This window comes from Plectropomus leopardus, chromosome 1 (genome assembly GCF_008729295.1).
Source record: "Plectropomus leopardus isolate mb chromosome 1, YSFRI_Pleo_2.0, whole genome shotgun sequence".
Classification (NCBI taxonomy): domain Eukaryota; kingdom Metazoa; phylum Chordata; class Actinopteri; order Perciformes; family Serranidae; genus Plectropomus; species Plectropomus leopardus.
In genome coordinates this window covers 25,506,481-25,519,234 of record NC_056463.1, presented here as the reverse complement: position 1 = coordinate 25,519,234, position 12,754 = coordinate 25,506,481, and positions in this window count along the sequence as shown.

Genomic DNA, 12,754 nt, shown 5'->3' with positions numbered 1-12,754 from the left:
ATTTTTAACTGCATAACTGATAGTATTGATCATTTGGAATTCTTAGTCTCAATTAATGGTTGATTTTGAATGTCCCCTAGTCCTAATTTTGCAGCGCAGCAATCTTGGGAACATGGATGTACACACCTTCTTGCACGTTCACACACAGCCTGAAATGAACTGCAGCTTAAGTGTAGTGTTTACCTAATAACAGTTTGTGACTGCAAAACCTCTCACTGCTATTACCCCAATTGGACAGTTTGGTGACAGAGATGTCTTTTCTGGTCTCACTTTTTCCTCCCTGCTTTTAGATTCTTGCTATGTCGTGCTCTCTCCTACACACGCACGCCCGTACACACACGCACACACACACACATACACACACACACACACACACACACACACACACACACACACACACACTCTTCCTTCTTTTTCTCTTCCTGGATTCAGTAGGTAGGTGGTTGGAGGGCCGTGCGGGGGGTCTGTGGTAAAATTGGCCGTTTCCACACTGTGTTCTGCTGTACCTGCTGACAGAGCTATCAGATAACTTAGCTCCATCTCTTCCGTTCCTGCTGGCAATGTAACTGCGTGTGTGTGTATGAGTGAGGTGAGTGTTGTGTGTGAGTGTGAAGGAGGATTTAAGGGTCCATGATGTAACTGGATGCTATATATGAATTGTTATTATTGAAAGATTTTTGTTTAATTTGTGATGATTTAGTATTGCATGCTATGCATTAAAACACACACACGTACTCACACAACTAAGAAGTCTGTGTGCTGCAGTTGGCTATAAACTGACCAGAGTCCATAGCTCCCTCTGTTGGCTAGTAGTGAACTACAGTCCCTCCCTCTGTCTGTCTCTCTACCTCTGCTGCGTTGGCAGCTCTTTCCCTTTACAAGAGCAAAGTTCAGTGTTGTCTGTTCTCTAAAATCTCCAAATTGCCTCTTTTCAGTTTTCTCCTAGCTTTACTTTTTCATAATAATTTAATTTAACATAATTATCATTCAGTGTTGAGAGGAAAAAAACACCAGATGATATTGAATTATCAACGTCATGTTTATATTAATCAGTACAGGAGCTTTGTTTGCAGCTGTAGCCTCAGTCTAGTGATATATGTTTGACTGGCACACATGTCGATGGGTGGCCTGAGGTCAGCTGCTTAAGTGACCGCCTCCTGAATTTGTTAAAGACTGTTTTGACCAGAACAGACACACACACACACACACACACGCACACACACACACACACATAAACCTGCACACACTGCCCTGAATGAACTTGCTGTGGCCTATCGAATGGTGTGATTGATGTCAGTGAGAGTTGCAATGGATAATTCTTCCACAGATGTCAACAGGCTGCCACCACAGGGTCAAAACACACGCTCACACAAGCACATAATCACAGACAATAGACGAGAGGGAGAGATCAGCAGTGTAAAATAGTCTTTACAGAGGCTAAAAAGGTGGTGCAAACAAGAGCAATTACACACACATACTGTTATTCATCATGACTTTTTATCATAGAGTTTCTATTTTATCCACAATTGTACAAATCATAGGAATGTGTGTGATTGGCGGTTAGCCGGCACACACAAAAAGAACACACAGGGTATTTCCCTGGCTTTTACTCTAATAGCTTTGTGTTAAAGAGGTTTGGGTGGCACCCTGGTTTATCCAGCGAGACAGAGAAGTGGCCTAAAGGGGTCACTGTCAACATACACACTGACTGAGAACCAATCAATAGTCAGGGGGGTGGGGTGGGTGGCGATGAGGGTCAGAGAGGGAAAAGAGGAGGCAGATAGAGAAAAGGAGCTAAGGTTGTTTCAGGGTTCAAAAGAAATAGCTGAGATTTTGTGAAAGCATCGATTTGAAATAGAAGTTTCAGAAGCCTCAGGAACATATGTGTGGACAATTTTTAAGGAGCAGAGCCATGTTTATGAATTTTTGCGCTTCGTATAGGATCTTCATCATAACAATGTTACCCTCTTTACATAACAGAGAAAAGCTTTTTAAAGCATCTCCCACCGCACATATGCAGAGTGAAACCTGATCCTGAGATTTCATTCTCATGCCTTTTTTTATCAAACACATCGCTGCTTGTACTAAACTGACTGTCGGTGTCCTAAAAATTGCTTTCCAGCACAAACTGCATGCATGCATAGATTACAGAATGTAGAACTCTGCTAAGAAAAGTGTCACCGAACATTTTCTAAAGTAAACTGCGACAAAGAAACATGCCTCCACGAACACATTCAGATCATTTCAGACCGACCCTTTAATTTATCTTTTGTGTGAGTCACTGTGAGTCACTGTTTTTTCTCATCTTTTAAACTTCGTTTGTAGTGCTGCCCACAAAATGTGTGGATTTGTATCGGCATCTCTGCTGAAACTCAATACACTTTCACCTCTCGTTGTTTCACTTCTGGTCATAATTTATATGATAGTTTTTTGTGTATTTTCTAATTAATTTCCCACAGATTTCCTATTTTTTTGAGTAAAATATATGCAGCTTAATCTTTCTACACACATAGATTGCTGGCTTGTGTGTGTGTGTGTGTGTGTGTGTGTGTGTGTGTGTTAGAGACTGAGGTTTTGGTAAAGGATTTGTTTGCTCAGTAGTGACGGCAGCATTGATTCACACTCATCTTTGTCGATGCTTATAAGCCCCTGGATACATCATAAGTCTGTGTGTGTGTGTGTGCTTGTGGACATGAACCTTATAGTATCTGTGTATAAATACATGTGTTTGAATACACGCACCTTTGTGCAAATAGCAAGTGTAGCTATGTTCAAGCAATGTGTGTCAGTAAGAGTGTTCTATGTTCTTTCAGATGCCGTATATGCCTCTTTCTTGTCTAAAAAGATTTCTAATTTTCTGCGTGTTTGTAAACTGCTGAAAAGACCCTAAATTACGACTCAACATTTTACTATGATGCATAAGCTAAACAAAGTTCTGTTATTATCCTGACACCCCTATCCATTGTGTTGGGTGTGTGTGTCTCTTCATGTCACTTTCGTGTCCTGTTTATATTAGAAACTCAGCAAGTTAAATGTGCACTAGATGTAAAGTTAATTTGCCCCGTTTATGTTGACAGTGATATATATATGTATATTTTTTACCTGATTTCAGTGCTGCACGTTCTCTGGGTCAATATAATTAGGTAATAACCACACTCACTGACATGGAGGGGATTTGACATTGCAAGAGAGAGACTTTTGACATCTCCATGTAGCTCCACATAGACACTACATCAGCATACAATAACGATATTATGGTGTCATCCTCGTTTTGTGTCGCGTCAAAAGAGAAGAGTGTATTTTAGTAAAATACGACTATATGGACGGCCGAGCGTCAAACAAAAAGTCAAAGGTGTGAAACGTTTGACTTTTTTGTGAGTGTGTGTGAGAAAGAGAGAAAGAGGTTATAGTTACTGTTGCACACACAAATACACACACACACACACACACACACACACACACACACACACATACACACATACATCAAAGCAGAGATTGGTTTCAGGAAATGTTTTATTATCTGTTCTCTTCCAAAGCTGCTAATCACAGCCACTCTCTTTCATCTTTGCATCCCCCCTTTCCACCCCTCCAATTTCTTCCTCTCTATCTCCCTCTCTCCTCCACTTTTCTCTTTGCCCCCCCCCCCCCCCCCCGTGGCCTGGGGGGGTTTGAGGGTGGGAAAAGTTTGTTTGAGAAAACTGAACATTTTTGCAAGAAAGAAAGAAAGAAAGAGGCGAAGCAGATCTGAGTCTCCCTCTAGGTTTCCCTTTTTCCCCTTTTTAGAGAAAAGACCCTTCCCTCTCTACTCACGTTCTCCTTTTTCGTTCCTCTGTCTCCTCCTCTCTCAGTGACCAAGGAGCAGTGAGATAATTTTCCGAGAGAATCCCTCTCGCTCACACAATACCCACCTTCTAAGTTGTCAGAAATATTGGAAATAGTGGGAATGTACAACCTGCTGGTGGTGAGACGGTGGGGAGCTCGACAAAACAGCAAGCAGCGGGGGAAACCTTGTCCCAATCATTCCCAAATCATTCCACAACAAAGGACAAGGGCCTCCGAATTGCCATAATCCCGTATTTTACTGCTGAGCTGTGATGGGCTCGGCTGTGCTGTCGCCGTGTGTGTGTGTGTGTTTGTGTGCGTGTGCGTGTGCCTAGTGTTTAGGGTCAAGCTTACACTTTTTCCTTTGATCTTGCAATTCTGTCAATTCGATTCAGTCAATTTTGTGTTTTGCAGCTGAGTGAACCCAAATCCACGATTTCTACCTGAAAAATGCCCCCAAACTGATGTAACTCCAAATGCTTAGCTTTTATTTGAAAGATCTTTATTTTGAAAAACTTTGTTAACCTAAAAATGACAATGTTTTTTTCTCCCTGTTGTCTTATTCCAATATTGCATGAAGATGATAAAAGAATCAGAGGCCAGTGGAGAGAGACCTCTGAGGAGGACTTGGGACTGAAAGGCAGAAACAAAAAGGCTGGCTGATAAAGAGACAAAGAATGTAAGAAATAAAGAGCGCAGGATGTCTTGCTTTAAATCTTTCCCTCACCTGTCTCTTTCTCCTCTCCGCTCCCTCCTTTCCTTCCTCCTCCCTCTCTCTTCCCCTCTATCGCTCTTTGTCTGATCCCTCCCTCTCCACCTGCTCTGCTCCCTCTCTCTTGCTCGCTCTCCTTGTCTCCACCCCTAACCCCGCCTCTCCCCGCAGCCATTGGTCAGGCATCTACCAATCACAGCTGAGCCGGGGCCTGAGGGACTGCATATGCAAAACGCTGCTTAATATTCATGAGCTGCTATCGGGGCTTTAAGTCGTTGATTAGGACAGCAGCACAGCTTTCCGTCCCAACTGCCTGGCTGGCTGGCTGTGTGTGTACCTATAGCCCCCTCTCCCCGGCTCTCACAGAGACACACCGCGCGCACACACACACGCTCCCTCACATCTACACACACACACAGAGCTGATCAGTGCAGGCAGCGCAGAGCCTGGTAATTGTATTGCTCCCTCCAAGCGGAAGGAAGGACCGAGAGAGAGGAAGACCTCAGAAAGAAGAGGAGGAGAGAGAGGAGACATATAAAAACTTTGTTGTTGTTGTTTTTTTTTTTTTGTTTTTTTTTTTTTTACATTTTTTGTATTTTTCCCTGGAGGAGGTTGACATGACAATGACCCGGTATCGCCGATGGAGTCGGTAGGACACCCGTTATCCGAGTGTTTTTTAATGCACTCTGAACAAGAGTAGGTAAATTTTACCTTTTAATCTTATCCTTTCATTCATTCTTCAACTTCACTGTCACAGTCCCTCGTTGTGTGTGTGTGTATGTGTGCGTGTGTGTGTGTGTGTGAGTGTTTATGTGTCAGTGTGCTGGTATGCAGCGGAGGTGGCCGGCACCATGTCAAGGTTGTTTCTGCTGTCAGGTAGCACGCGTTCACTGTCTGTGTGTGTGTGTGTGTGTGTGTGTGTGTGTGTGTTTATGTGTGTATCTGGACAGCAACTCTTACTCAGTGGGTAGAAGAGCGGAATTTCTGTCCCTCCACCTGGGAGTGAGACATACAAACACCTGCACACACACACACACTTACACACACATGCACATAATAATGTGTGTGTGCACATAAGAGTTTCTCCCTCACTTTCTCTCTTTTTAAGACATTGTTTTACTTTTAGTCAAATTGTTCTCAGGACAGAACAGCCACTCAGTCAGAGTATGTCCACTTGTGTGTCTGCCTGTGCAAATGTTTATGCTTGTGCTGTTGTGTTTTTATGTGTGTGTTCGTCCAAGCAGAGAATCAGAGAGGTAACAGGGCATTGAGGTTACAGGAATAACGTGGATAGACGGGAGGAGAAGGGCCCATAAGAGAGGAGGGAGGAGGAAAGGGGGAGAGCTGCGCTCTTAAATGCCAGAGGAGGTAGAATTTCAGACAGGCAGCTCAGCGTGTGGCCCCGCACAGGAATTAGAGACAGTTACACACACTCTCTCACACACACACACAAACAAGCGAGTGCCGCTGAGCTGCTCCTTTAGCCAGTGCTTTGCTCTTTTATGTGGATGTTGAAGACACTACTCAAAATGCAGACTAACTGATTTGGGGAACGGACAGCAGTGTGCGTGTTGTTGTGTACGTACCATGAAAAGTGCGTTTCATGAAAATGCAGAAAAGGAAAACCAACTTAAAGAATGAAGTGTAGTTAATATAAATACACTTGCCCTTTTTCAAACAGAGTGTAAAACATGGATTTTCCTGAAGTGAAGAGTGTAATTCAGTAGGTGGACTGCACTCCCTGCATGAAGGTAAATTCACTGTTGGCACTGATTCTGTCAGATTAACATTGCCTGTAATTAATGCCAAGATTTTATAGACAATATGAATAGAAATAAAAATACACATGTAGTGTAATTTTGTTCTAAATGTTTGTGGCTTTACAGTAAATAAATTAAAATGAATTGCACGGAATCACAGCCTCAGTTAAAGTGTCCTTACAATAGGACGTCTGAGATGGAGAACTGAAAGGACAAAGTCAAAGCAGAAGCCGATGCAGGATGATTTCCTGATGTGTTTCCAGAACTTGACATTTTTAAAGAAAACTGGCATTTTTGTTTACTTTGAAGCTGTATCACCTTTTTATCTCTCTCTCTCTCTGTGTGTGTGTGTGTGTGTGTGTGTGTGTGTGTGTGTGTGTGTGTGTGTTTCCTTTACATGCAGAGACACTCACCTACATCGTATGTTGAATAGAGAAACATTTTCAAATTAAATGGGCAGCTGGCGAAATTATACCCCATTAACTAACTTCATCATTTTAAGAAACTGTTTTTTGATATTTTGTGTCAATCTTGATAATGATGACAATAATAGAGATTTGTAAATGCCCAAAGAGTGATTTCTTTTGCACATTTTTATTTTCATTAAAGCACTGATAATAACAATAATTAAAAAGAACTCCTAAAGGCTTGTATCAGTATTTTTTATAGCAAGGCAGTGTCATAATGCAAGCTTTTGGTGAGTTTTGATCTGAACAGAGACTGATTGGAGGAACCTTTGATATTGAGTTTTTAAAAATATATATAAATCAAACAACTGGAGCAAAGTCTGGGTTTAGAACATTTTTGGCTATATGAACTCAACCCTGCAGACTGCATCTAAACAGTCTGTGCGCTGGTTTTTCAACTGCACAACAGTGTGATGTATTTTAAGAACCAACAGCAAATTGAAAACATTAAACTTTGATTTTTATTTGTGAATTAAGTGCACACTTTTAACCAGGTCTTGGTGAAGAAAGGTAAAACGTGAGAGCGATGTTTAGAAATTTTAAAGCATGAACATACTGACAGAAAAACACACTTTCAGGTCAGACTATTAGCGGTGGAACATGCAGCTTTAACTGTCTGTGTGTCTGCATGTGCACGTAAACTGGGAGCACTTTCACATATTTTAGAAATCTCTGGTTCATTTTTGCATCAGTCCGTCTGTCCGCTTCTTCATGCATTCATCCACTCACCGTTCTCTTGTCTCTGCTCAGACTTCTTCTCCTTTGCTCTCAGGCTCTGCTTTCCTGCACTAATTAAAATATCAGGGATAATGATCATACCGATAATAATAATAATAACAACAAGTACCGCTTAAGCTGTTAACATAATTGCATTCCCCTCATGTCACCATATACATACTATTTGCATATCATTAAGATATATTTCCTGCAGTGACTTTAGTGAATTTGGTGTTTTTTGTCAGTGGGTGTGAAGTAGACGGGTGGTGAGAATTGCACAGCGGACGTGCTGATCATTCAGTCAAAGGCTTGCAGTGTGAGAGATAGCAGAGCGAATGATTTTAGTCACTTATTTTCAACCATGATTTTTCTCTATTTTGTTAATATCATGACAATGTTATGCAAAAATAATTGCTTGTTATTGGAATAAAAATCTAAATTTCTGTTCAATAAAATAAAAATGAGTAATAGTTTGGTGCATGTTTGAAATTGCAGTTGAGAAAAGATAAATTCATTACATAAAATTCATACATGCCAAAACATTTTTAAGCAAAATCATTTAGTTATCAAGATATTTCTTTGATATTTGAATAGACTGAATCATTAATTGGGTGAAAACGGCTCTCGGTCTTCACCCCTGCAAGTATTGGAGTGTTTCTTCTTATTTTGTCAAGAGAGCAATAGAAAAATTTCCTATTTTCAGTTCATTTTTGAAGCAAAACCATGACCTTAAAGATTAGATAACAATTTGTTTTTTTTCTGATTATCCTAGTGACTAAGCGTAGTTTAGATAAATGAAAATGAAAGAAAGAAAGTGAAATTCTTCAAACTTGAAGGCCGAGCGTTCTGCTTACACTTTGTTCATTCAACATATCAGCGTGTGGTATTTATTTAAGATGTAAATACTGCAGCTTTGTAATAATGTTGTGGTTGATTTAAAAAAAAAAAGTAGTCATCATGTGCTTTTGTTGTTTAAAACTGTGGTGAGAAAAAGATCAACATTTATGGAATTAAAGAGAATGAAAGAAAATGTTGCTTTCTGTACAAGAAAATTAAGAAAATTTGTTGTGTTTTCTTTTTTTTCTAGTCAATCTTTCGTGCTGTCTTTTTCTCAGGCAATGAGGGACAGAAAGCTGTAGGGAGAGAGAGAGGGAGAGAGAAAGAGGTAAAGCTGACTGGAGGGAGGGACGGGGGGACCAAAGAGAGATTGCGTAAATTAAAATCCTTTTAATCTCCTTATAAAATCATTTACTTAATTCATCTGTCAAAGCATGTCAATATGTGGCGCACTGATTTGTTGGCTGCACGCGTTTGAGCGGTGAGGGTGTGCGTGTGTGTGTGTGTGTGTGTGTGTGTGCGCGCCGCATTTGCATCTATTTGTTGTCATGCATGAGTTCGTGCGTGCGCTGGTGTGTGTGTGTGTGTGTGTGTGTGTGTGTGTGTGTGTGTGTGTGTGTGTGTGTGCCTGAGAGAGAGAGAGACACCTATTGGTGGCCTATACGAAGAGGCGTTCTTTTTGTGCGTCTGCTTGCCTGTCGGTCTGTCCCCGTGGCATTCCTTGTCTATCAGTTTTAGCATTGTCTCAGCGAACACACGTGCACACGCACTGACAACCAGAGAAACACACATGCACTCATGCATACGGCGGCCTCTCTCTCATGTAAAGGGTCCCAGGCATTCCAGTGGTAATTCAGTCCCGCAAAGAGAGAGAGATGCAATGAGAGACAGACCGAACGAGAGGTGGGTAGGTGGCGGTGGTGGTGGGGGGGGGGGGGGGGTTGCTTTGGTCTGACTCCAGCACTTAGGGGTCCACTGGACACACATGTACGCATGAACGCACACATGCATGCACACACGTGCAAACACACGCCTCTCACACACATTTCTTTTGCGCGCTTGCAGCTGAAAAGTGACCAAATTGTGGCAAAAATGCAATTACACATTCATGCAGATATTAAAGACACACATTTGTAAAGCCTTGATGATGTGAATTTCTGTGATTTATGCTCAATCCATCACTTCTCTCTCCTTCTGTGTGTGTGTGTGTGTGTGTGTGTGAGAGAGAGTCTGCCATGGGTCAGTGCAGGCCTTTATGTGTTGAAAGAGCAGTAAGAGAGACTGTACCAGCTGTGACACACACACACTCACTGCAATTAGCCATTACACCACACTGGCGGTGAAGCTTAGTGTGTGTGTGTGTGTGTGTGTGTGTGTGTGTCTGTGCATGTGTGATTGAATGCCAAAGCACTGATTGAAAGAAGAGAAAGAGAGTGATATATAGTGAGAGGCAACGCAGCTCATCTCTTCTCATGTCTTATCCTTCCCTCTCTCCTCACGCTGCTCATCCCCTCATTCCTTGTGTTCCGTCTTCCATACGTCAAAATGTGCATTCATTTATTATTACTGTTGTTACAATCTATCAAATTTTATAAGCTTTGACCGAGAATTACTCTTCTTACTGCTACGTACTGACTTTTTCTGACTCGTTTAGTCTTTGCCACTGTGCAGATTTAAGCATTCAGCGTGGAAAGCGTGTAGCATTTTACTTCTTTTGTGAAATTTTAGCTTGTCTTTTTACGATTCAGTCACCTTGTTTTTAGGGAATATAGATTTTTCTTATTTTATGTCTTGTTTTGCATTGTTATTGTCACTGCTGTGGCTTTATTATTTTTAGTGAAGGACTTCAGCTGATTTCAGCTTTTCACTGGGTAAATTATTGAGCTGCGCTCCAGAACAGGAGTCCGGTGTAGGTAACGCGTGCGTGTGTGTGTGTGTGTGTGTGTGTGTATGCGTGCATGTGTGTGTACACGCGCCCATGGTGTCGTGCTCAGGGCCTCTAATGCTGCCTCTCACTCCTAATGGGAGGAGACAGCGGAGACTAGGCCACAATAGAACAGATTTAGATGGAGAGGTGCTGTGTGCGTGTGTGTGTGTGTGTCTGTGTGTGAGTGTGTGTGTATGTATGTATGTATGTGTATGTGCACGCATGAGCTAAAGAGGATCGAGAGAATGATGCAGGTTCAAACGTCTTGTCTGTCTTTTGCACTTTTTCCTGTTTTTGCTGTTTCTCTCTCTCGCACTCTCTTCCTGTGTGTCCGTGGGGAGAGCCCTATATAGATTGGCTGGTTGGATAGTTCTCCCCCTCTACATGCCCAGGCCTTGTATAGTATGATTAAATTGTCATTGTTTCGACAGTGTGTGTAAGGGGGGTTCAAAAACACAAAAGGCGAAAGATATAGTAGAAAGGGACATGGATAGAGACTCGGAGAGAGAGAAATGAATGACCATGCCGCCTTCCGACTGACAGTGAAATATTCCTCCTCTCATCCTCCCATCATGCTTCATGTGTGTGCCTGATGGGGAGAGAATGACAAGCCAGCCCACCACCCCACCTCTCTCTTTAGTTTTTTTTAGTCTGCGTCTCTATCCTTTTTTTTCTTTCTATGTGTCGTGTGTGCTTACTGCATCTACGTGGATGTAATTTACAAACTTTATCAAACTACATTACAAGTAAACGCCACTATCACATAAATCCAGCACTGGCTATACATCATAAATAAATGTACTGTATATTCAGAAGTACTGGCGCTTAAACATCTTTTCCAGAATCAGAGAATTGTGACTCGATAATACTCGAGAAGCCTTTTAAGTGTATACTGAGGAGTAACACACTGGATTTTTGTGATGAAGAAAAAGGAGAGGAATTCTAAAAAGAGGTTTTTAGTTTATTTGTTCCATTTGCACCATAATTGCTCATTCCCCTAAAACCTTAATTGATTTTTTTTACACTTGGTCATCAATGTGAGACAGAAAGTATTTCAAATTGCATGTAAATTCTGAAATTCAGTACATATTTTACTATGTATTAATTTTTTTCTTTCTCGCTCAGGTTGTCACTGTAATAAAGTAATTTGTTTTTCTGCACAAACAAACAAGCAAAACTTACTCAGGTAATGAAAATAAACTGGTGTGTAATTTGTGTTGTTTTTCTGTAAAACGCGCAATATGAAATTTACATATAAAAGTTTATAGGATCAGTCACATTCCACAGTCGTGTGTTGAGGAAAAGGTAAGGTTCCTAACAAAGCTGTTGACGATACAAAGCAAATTGTTCTGCAGATTTGTTTTTTTCCAGCATAAAGAACAGTTCAACTGTGTTCCTTTTTCTTTGCCCCTCAATTTGTCTTAGCGGTTCATGTCAGTCATGACTTCACACACAATGTGCGCAGCACTCTGTGTATGACTGCAAGAGGATAATGCATCTGTGGTTAAGGCCCATGTGTTTTTAATGTTGTTAAACTCTGCGTCTGAGCGGGTGCAGTCTTAAATGACTTGTTATGTACTTGTGACATTGTAAAAACTAGCACACATAATTTTTTGTACGTTGATACAAGTTCAAACAAACATTAAACATAAGCTTTGTATTCTCAAAAATATAGTAGTTAAAATAGGAGCGACACAATCGACCCTTTTCGTAAACAAGCTGAAGAACATATCTGACAAAATGCAGCAGAACAATCACTTTATATATGTACAAGTGCGGAAATGTCCATAACTTCTATCACCGTATACAAACCTTTTCAGTTCCGTGGTGGCACTCAGTAGGTGCGTTCCTCTACGCAGCTGATACGCACTTTTCCTGACCTCCGCAGATAATTCATTTCCCCCTTTATCCCCGTCTTCCTTCACTATTCACCCCACACATACTCCTCCTCTCCCTCCCCACACACCCCTCCCTCGTGGAGCTGTCACCTTTCTGCACCCGCTCAGTCCCTATTAAGGCCGACAGCCCATCTGCCGCCTGCCCCGCTAACAGCTCCCGTCGCTAACGCTAACGCGCACACACATCCACTCAGACACACAAAGGGCTGCTGCTCCGAACCCCACCTGCCCTGATGCATGTGCAGACACGCGCGGGAAACATGCTCACACACATTTGTTTATGAATATGTTTATGCACTCAGTATTTGGGATTATCAAATGATCATTATAATATCCCCCTGACACAAAAAGATGTCTTTGTCAGACTCCATTAATGAGACTTGATGTTTTACGAAAATGTCATGAATATGTCAAATGCAGATATAAAATGTACATTTTTAAAAATGAAAGGGTCAATTTTTTAGCAGTAACCAGCAGTGTATTGCATGCAATCATATCTTACCATCTTTTACCACTTGGAGCCTATTAATGAGAAAAGGAGCCATAGTTTTGTTGTTAAAATGTAAGAGAGTAAACAAATTAAGAGGAAAATAGAGTTTCTATTTGAGTTTTTG